This window comes from Atta colombica, unplaced genomic scaffold, assembly GCF_001594045.1.
Source record: "Atta colombica isolate Treedump-2 unplaced genomic scaffold, Acol1.0 scaffold207, whole genome shotgun sequence".
NCBI lineage: Eukaryota > Metazoa > Arthropoda > Insecta > Hymenoptera > Formicidae > Atta > Atta colombica.
In genome coordinates this window covers 1,058,293-1,068,061 of record NW_017259302.1, presented here as the reverse complement: position 1 = coordinate 1,068,061, position 9,769 = coordinate 1,058,293, and positions in this window count along the sequence as shown.

Here is a 9,769-nt window from a genome sequence, read left to right as displayed (position 1 = left end):
TTTTTGTAATATTTAATTTAAAAAATTGAAAATTAAAAACTTAGAATATTATTATGTATATACATATAATACCATATACTATTAAAAATAAAAAACAAACGTGAAAATTTTTCTACACATACATGTGTGTACGTATGTATGAAAAAAATTTAAATAAATTAAATTTTTTATTTCTATACATGTATGTGTGTAGATATGTGTGTAGATATGTGGAAAAATAGATGTGTATGTATATGTATGTATGTGTATGTGTGTGTGTGTATATATATGTGTGTATGAGGGAGGGGCACACAGGGGGTCTCATGACGTTGCTAAATGAATTCTTTCTCTCATTCATAGATTGAAGCTTTATTGTTGATCGTATTATTCATAGTCATATACCTGAAATCAGGCAGTTTCGTAAATTTCGTTTTAGCTATGTGAAACTTTGAAAAGACATGGACTGGGCTGACTTTTTCAGTCCAGTGAGTTTTCTCGAAACGTGATACTTGGATTTCTGCAAGTGAAATTGGAAATCCACTGGTTAGAAGAAGAAGCTACGTGAAACGCGAAATACACTCGTAATGCACTTCTTAGAACGAAGAAGAAAATTAATTGTCAACTGTTTTATAGAAACAAAAAATTTATCTCATTGATTGCTTCTTTACATATAAAATATATAGTACTGTGAAGAATTTCGTATCAAATTTAACATGACTATTTAAGAATGAGATTCTAGAAAGGTTGGAACTCGATTTTTTTTATAATTTTCGTAATATATCTTGTTGGCTGTGTTACCATTTCGATCTGGATCTGTTCGTGTTACTTGAAATCTTCAAAAATTTGTGCATTTAAAATGATTGAGATAAATTAATATATATATTCTGGAGTCGGAGAAAGCAAGAGCATTTCTCGAGTTACAGTGTGAGTTACAGTTTTAGGATGAGTTCACACTTTTCGCATTAAGATTTAATTCAAGATCTATGTATCAATATACATATATTTGAAGATTGATAATGCGAGTTCAATGCTTTAATAGACTTTCGACTTTAATTGAAAAAGATCATTACCGTAAAACTCGATATATGTATGCGACTTATGTATGCTCGCGATTACAAATTATTTGCAATAGCTTCAATCGCGTTGAATATACAAAATAATCCTTATATTACGCTGAATGTTCTTTCCGCGAGTTACTTGGATTTCGGGATTAATATGAATAGGCTATTATGCGATATATATCTCGTTTTTAGCACATCCTGGAAGGAGGGATCAGATCAGACTGGCAGCCGCATCAATTAATGTGCCGATCTAGGCTTCGATTTTGTGCCAGGTTGCCATTATCATATCTTAAACTTACTAGTCTCGATCACGACTTCTCCGAATCTCGATCATGGGTCAATCTTGGACTTGTCCGCTCTGTCACCTCTTGGCCGTGCACAGCCGTCTACTTAACAAATTATCTACTTAGTGAACCTGCTACGAAAGGCGACTCTCGGATGCCAAAATTCCGTTGCTGAATTGGTTGTGCCTCTGCTCCGTGTAGTTAGCGGCGCGGTCTCGTATTCCAGGGATGCATGCCAGATCTTGAATTCGGCGATCCTTCTCCTTCTCCCAGTTAGCGCTCATCATTGTACATATTAATAACTACCTCGCGACATTCTTGCCTATTCATTGATGCTATTGTCCTTTTCGCATATATAATGCTAATATATTTGTACTTACTCTCTACAGAATCGCGTTTAAGATGCGTTTAAGAAACAAGTTAGCACGAATCAACGAGCGAAAATCATGAAATAGTGCGAGGGATCAGTAGAGACCAGTGACAATAAGAAACGAGTCAAACCGAGCAAATGTCAAAAGTCGAGTAATCATATTTGTTTGATTCGAGAGTGAAATACTTCTTGAAGAAAGAAAACAAAAATGTTAAGTGCACAAAATGCAAGCAACGTGAATAGACCTCATGATAAAAAAAGAGTACACATGAGAAACATAAATGCCTATCTATCCAAATTTCCACTCATGTCGGAAAAAGCATAAGAAGAATGAAAAGACAAAAGGTATACAATTTCGGACGGCTAGGTATTTATGTCACTCCGTGTTTATTTTCTATACTTTTTAAAAAAGATAATAATCCAGTTCTAGAAAAAGAGGAGAAATATAATTTTTTGTGCGTTAAATGTAACTATTTAATGCAATAAAATTTCTAGAACGTTCTTTTTATCGACAATCCTATAATAATATAACTTTTTAATTATAAAATTTTAATTAATAATCAGAATTATTAAATATTAATATAAAAATAAAAAAAAAAAAAATTAAAGTAATGTATATTGCAAATATATTTTTTTTTACAACAAATATATTTACATAAGAGATCACTAATTAAAAATTTATCAAATTTCTTTAACAAAATCTATATACAAGGTGTATTTAATTTTAATTTTCAGGCAAATATCTTGAAAAATATAGAAAAACGTTTCAGACAAAAGTTGCATGGTTTAGAGAGGATCACATGTTAGTCATATATTGTCTTTCTTCTAAAAAAGCGTCAAAAAGGTCAAGATCACCTCCACTTTTTTAAAGAATTATATAATTTTTTTTAATATGATTCCCTTAATTATTCTGCATATAAAAGTCTCCAACTAGAAAAAAATAATATGACCAAAATACGTCCCTTTCTAAATCATGCAATTTTTATCTAAAACATTTTTCTATCTTCCATATTTTTCGAGATATTTGCCTGAGGAAATTAAAATGGGATACTCTGTATATTATGTACATTATAATATACTCAGACAGCACAGAATATTTATGATTATGTCTTAAATATTTTTTTGTATTTACTACAGCATTTACAATATTTCATAATATTTATAATAAATGATCTGAGACCACAAAAATATTTACAAAATATTTAAAATAAGTCTTATAAATATTTATAAATATTTTAAATATTAAATTTTATAAATATTATTATGTGCTGTCTGGGATAAGAGACGCTGTTTTACAATCTCTCAAAAAATATATATTCCTAAAAAGGTATATAAATGGTAATCCTAACTGTTATATATATTTTATAAGATTTTCGATCAATTTTTATTAAAATAATTTTTTTTTTCTTTTTACAGAATAATTGATAACTTTATAAAATATGGTACTTGAGATACCACTTGAGGAATTGATTGTATAAACAGTATTTTTGAAGGAAAAATCTTTTGGTATTTGCTTCCTTTCTAGACGGTAGAAGACAAAATTGACAAGAACATTATTTTTGAACATTATTTTCACGAAAATCCGAATGCCTCCATTGAAAAAGCTGCTCACTCGGAAATACCTAAATTAGTATTGACAGAGATTCTAAATAATTTTTACAAATTGTATCCCTACAAAGTAGCAATCCATGAGTTGTTAGAAGAACGTGCTAGAATACAATGTAAATTTTTTTTGCGATACAATGAAACAGCTATTGTTTTGAAGCTAAGGAATTCAACGAAAAAACGAATTATGTTTTGCAATGAAGCACATTTTTGGCTGAATGGATATGTTAATAAACAAAATTATTGGTTTCGTCCCCAAGCTAAACATAGATTGGATCAAGAAGAAGATTCCGATGTTGCTAAAGCAACATCTCTTCCTAAGAAGGTGATTGTATGGGCAGCTATTTCAATTGAAGAAATATATGTAGAATTCTTCGACTCACCTATCATTAAAAAAAATTACCTACAACTGTTAAAGACAAAGTTTCTTTCCGTATGCTAAGAAAACCATTTAGTCGAACGTTTCTACTTTATGCAAAACGGAATAATGCCACATCGTGAAGTTTTTAAGAGTATCAACAATGTTTATAAGAATCGAGTAATAGATTTGGGATATCTTAATCAGGAGAGTATAGAGCGACCTTCACAATCTCAAGATTTGAATTCGTGCGATTTTTTTTGTGGAAACACCTTGAAGACAATTGCTATACCGAAAATCCTAAAACAATAGAACAATTGAAAACAGCTGTGAGACAAGCAGTAAATAGCATTTCAAAAGAGACGTTAAATGAAGTTTTTTTAAATTTTCGACAACGAATTATTTCTGACGATTTTGAAAATTAAATTGCTTCCTACAAAGATTAAATTAATTCTCAAACCATATGCTTTCCTGATCTTGTTACCTAACATTAAAAGTGAATTATAAATATATAATATATTGTTATACAATAACTTTGTCATCAAAATAAGCAAGTTATTATCCGAGTATAAAATACTCATATAATTTTATATAGTTCATATAGTTCAGTATCTTTTGTATGAAAATGGAAGCCACTTATATATCAACGTTAAGATTTGGCAACTGTGGTATTTTTATAAACTGTGATATATTTATTTTTATAAACTGTGATATATTTATTAAATGGAAAAAAATATTTTCATGTTTTTTTTTATATAAATAAAATTTTTAAATATCTTCTATTAAAAGATATTTTATTTTTTATGTACTATTTCCTATGTACCTAAAAATGATGACTAACTAGGTTCTGCAACTTATAAGACATTTTTTGTATAAACTTTTATAAATATTAAATAATTTATATAAATTTAGATAAATATTGTTTTTAGAAACAATGCATACATAATAATTACACATAAACTATTACTACTTTTTTCTTTATTAATTAGACAAATGTTGTAACATTTTTTAAATTCAGTAATTTTAATGTATGTTGTAAACTTCTACTGTAGAATCAATACAAAATTTTGTTATCATCGTTTATGACAGATAAAATTTGTTGTTTGTATACTCGGGAGAAGAAAATACTGCAGTAGAGTAGATAAAAAACTGCTTTATTGTGGCAGAGCACATGTATTATTATATACCAGCATATAATAGGAAGTCCATAATAATTTACAAATTACGATCCACTTAAATGTCATTACACATGGCGGTGTGTGCAGGCAGGGGATTTGAGAATCGATTCCGATCACTCCCTCGCGTTTTATCTTGAATCATTTTCGCCCACTTGTTCGTACTCTCCTTGAAACTTTTGAATGTCAATTGTTAATCTTGATCATGAGTGGCTTTCCGAAGGTCCTTGAAGGGTACGCTATTATAATACATGGAAACAAGAGATATGTAGTCACCTTTTCTACAGTTTTTTTTTTCATCGAAATTGTTAATCATGGTTAGTCAAGGAACATGCAAATCTCGTTCTGCGTCTTACACACACAATATTGCTATTAATATCGTAAACAATAATTTTCATATAATGTCCAAGACAAATCAGATTGAAAATCAATTGCTTTCTGTTAAAAATCTGGTTAATCACCTCTTTTCATTTTCTTTCTAGCGCCGAAATGATACATTTTATCCCTCGGAAATGTCTTTTGTTTCTTGGAAGAAATGCCAATTAATTATTTTACTTGTTGAATAAGCCATTCAAATTAAATTTGTTTAGACACAATCTTTGATACGACAAAATCGTTTTAAATTGTATTATTATCAGAAAATACAGCCAATAAAGTTGTCGTAACTAGAATAATAGAAAGGTGAGTTTTTACAAATTTTGAAGGTACAACATTCGTATATATATTTTACAAACTTTTATTCCTTTTTTTTCTTTCTGCGATTTCAAAACCGCGCAATCAGTAAATCGATTAAGACCACGACAAAATTGCATTACTTCGATGCTTGTAGTTAATTAATTAATCGATTAATTCGTTTGTCAAATTCGTAACTATGTTCTTACATTTTACGCTATAACAATAATAGCAAAAATTGCGTGAATTTTAAAATTTTTTTTTCGTTTTTAATTCCGTATCTTCTTCGAGTACGTAAATGTAAATTTACAGCTATTACAAGTATTATTGTTTATATTTGTGTAAGGTAACATTAATAGCAGACTCTCCCTCGTGCCTATCACCTACTTAAATACAAAGTTAAAAATGCACGAGGTTTAAATCTTTTTTTCAAATCCGCGAATACGTTCCGCTGAATGTGCCGCGCGTGTACATTTGCGTACATGTGCGCAGAGCACGTGTGGATTTGCGTCTGGCACTTGCCTATAGTGTTGTTCCTCTCTGAATTTTCTGGAGATCTGAATTAAAAGAACGTACCAAAGGCTCGAATGGCGTTGACTCGAAGTATACATACAAGTACATCGTCAATTAAATCTACGTGTATCACGCTGCGAGTATAATAAATTATTTCGAATATATTTTAGATCAATGAAATGATTATTCGGTATATCGGTAACGCTTCGATATTTTTTCTTTTTTTTCATAATTTTATTAGAGCTTCACATGAGGCACATTCTTTTAATTTCGGATATCCTAGAATTTGGAAGGCCGCTGATGTATCATTTCGAAAAAAAAATTTTCAAATCAATTTCTAAGCTAAAGATCGTAGTCTATCTAATAGAACCGCTCAAATAAACGTCATATCCAAATTAAAGCCTAATCTACAATGTGGCCTTCGGCTACCGTTTCTTGCTTTTTATTTCTACCTTTTTCCCTCTTTATGCTTTATCGATAATTGTATTTCTCGTTATGTATTTCTTGTCCTTTCCGAAGTTCATCAGTTTTTATCTCGGACGAAAGAAAACGAAGAAACAATGTAAAAGGTAAAAAGACAAGAGATAAAAAGTAGTAAAAAAGCAAGAAACAGAAAGCAAAGGGCTGTAGATTAGACTTAAATGTTCTTGCATTTATCGAGAATGAAGAAGTCTCAATCGCGTATTCTCGCGTGCAAATAGTCTTATCACGATACGCGAAGCAGCAACACGCTGCTATATCTTTGAAATTAGAAACATTGGTCGTGCGAAAGACGTACAATATGCAAGAAGTTCTTAGATATCGTCTTATTACGTTTCCTGATAGTACAATTTATTGGCGCAATGTTAGTCCAATGCATGCCAATGTTCAATCAATATATCGCCAATGAATTATGCTACTCGGGTTCTAATTAACTAGACTATAGTCTGAAAAAAATGATCTTATACCATCAATCCGTCAGGATTAACTAAGCTAGCGTTGGTCGTAAAATCGTTGATAATTGTAGCATACTAGGTACACATCTCGCGCTGATACGCCATATTGATGGGACGCGTTTAGGTAGTTGAACGACAAAACATCAAGTGGGAAAGGCTTGGAAGTGAACGTAATCCTACAGCAATCTCAACGAAGCGTATGTCTCACTCTATATCGTACAGTTTTCTTGTACGTAAGAAGTGTCACGTATGCTTCGATCTACTTCGACAACATTCCACGCTACCATTCGATTCTACTCGTGGATGTGCGCCATTTGAAACATCAATGATAAAATGCAGCTTTTTTATTTTTCTAAGAATTGTACTATAGATGGACACCATAAAAATGAATAATCCTGGCGAAACACTCAATAATTCTAAATATTTTGGGTAATCATCATTAAATGGTGTGCTGAAGATTGTCAAATTAGATGCGAAGCAAAGCGTCCCAAGACTTAGACAGAAATGCTTTATATATTACAATATTATATATAATAATATATATATATGTGTGTGTGTGTGTGTGTGTGTGTGTGTGTGTGTGTGTATATACAATTAATAAAAATTCTTTCGTGACGTAATAGCGTCACGCTTTCACAATTTACAATTATTATCAATAGAAACTTCATATTCAGTTTTATGGCCATTTATATTATAATAATACGTGAAATTATATTCTGACTTCATCCTTATAATACGACGTGTTAATCAAGACTAAACTCTTCACAAAATAGGGAAGTTGCATGTAGATGCATTATTTTATAAGTTCGTGAACTATTCGCCATGTTACTCTGTACTATTATTAATTATTCATCGGCGTTTAAGAGAGATACTATAACAAAGTTCTTTTACGTAAAATAAAATTGGTTAATGTCCAAATATATTTTATTATCATTTTCATATTTTTTTTTTATCAAAATAATACAAGTAATGGTAATTTAAACATACGTCAGGAAATTATGGCACTGCGGTATAATTACAGTGACGTTACTTAAATTTTTGTATATTTTTTTTTCCTTTCGAACCTTGCATTCACATTAAACAATACATCATTTCATTCTGCATTTTAGCTAAATCGATGTGAACACATTCCATTCAACGTTTAAATGGATAGCCGTTTTGTAGGAAATGTTTTTAGCAACGAAATCATATTTTTTTAGACGTCAAACTTTTGACAATTATATCTCGAGGAAAATAATGTTGTGGATTAATCAAGAGATACCAGATCAATCCAATGATTATAGAATGTTACAAATGAAATCTCTCATGTATTATTTTTATCCTTAAATTAAGTTATATTTTGCATCCTGATAATTTTTACGTCTTTTACTATTTAATAATTTGAGATCAAAAGCAAACGAGAAATTGTCTTTTTCTCCTAGCTAATTCTATAGCCTCGATATTATAAGCTCAATTATTTTTTTTTTTTTATAGAATGTTACAATAAATATAAAATATTATATTAAAGTGTATATAATCCTTGTATTATCTTAAGACGCTATGACCATTCACCTGAGAATTAAAAAAATTGTATATCCGATTATTCAAAATTTTATTTATGTTACGTGAAGACTATAGTAAAATTCAATAATGAATTAGTATGGATTACGGAGTTTAAGAACAAATAGGTAACGTCGTTTGAAAGTAAAATACCTACGTGTTTCGAAAAGATTTGTGATCGTTATTGTTAGCATCGTTACAGTTTAGCTCAAACGAGTTGAAATGATGCGTCAAATAGGATGCAAATAAAATGAACATTACATCAATTATTGATTAATATAAGATGGCTAATTACGCGTTCACTTAGTTTATTTTCGTTAAGTTTGTCTTGTTTACTCGCCTTATCTCATAAAAATCTTGTACGATCTACGCGATCGCATTACTTTTTTTTTGTTACTACCTATATTACAGATTTAATTGGCCGTAATTAAAGGTAATGAACGGGAGTAAGTTCTAGCAGTTCTTATCTTCTTTTTTTTTTTCGTAGAGTAAGATATTCATAAGTGAAATGGCATAACTGATAAACGGTCGACAAGTACGGCTGTTTTATCATAATTGTGTTTGCTCTCATAGAAAAAAATGTTTTTTTCTAATTTAACGTTAGGTTTCAAATAATACTCTAACGTGTATATGTACATTATTTAGAAATTATGAAACTACGGATAAAATCACGCACTGCAGCCTTTCATTAATCTGAAATAGTCATATGTATAGCATTATAAATTACATTTGGTCATGATAAACAGTGTCTTGAATTATCGATATATAATTCAAAAGTATTTAGAAAATTCTGATTGTGTAGCGTAATGGAAACGTGCCTCATGAACATACGATTTAAATAACAAGATATTTCCACGAGAAAACTGCCATACTAGTCGGTGTTTTTCTTGTATAGACCATTTGATTGGATAAAGAAACGTCTTCTACGTATGGCTACTTGCACATGTGTAATCCAATATACGTCTTAAAAATATCCGAGTAGATTCTACTTCTCGATAAAAGGCAAGAGAATTGTTCCGCTCGTGTTCATCCTATAATATGATAACGCATCTACCGGGAATACTTGTTTCGATGGATTGACTCTTCGTAGATAAACTGTAAACGATCAAATTCGGGGGAGCGAATTCGCGTAAAATTTTTTTTCGTATGCGCACACGTGTTTCTCTTTCCGTAATCGTGTCGCCGGCCGAGCGCCCATTTGTGTTTTCCAGGAAACCTACGGCAATCTACTGAACTCTACAAATCTATATGGCCGTGGCCATCTCGACAATCTCGATC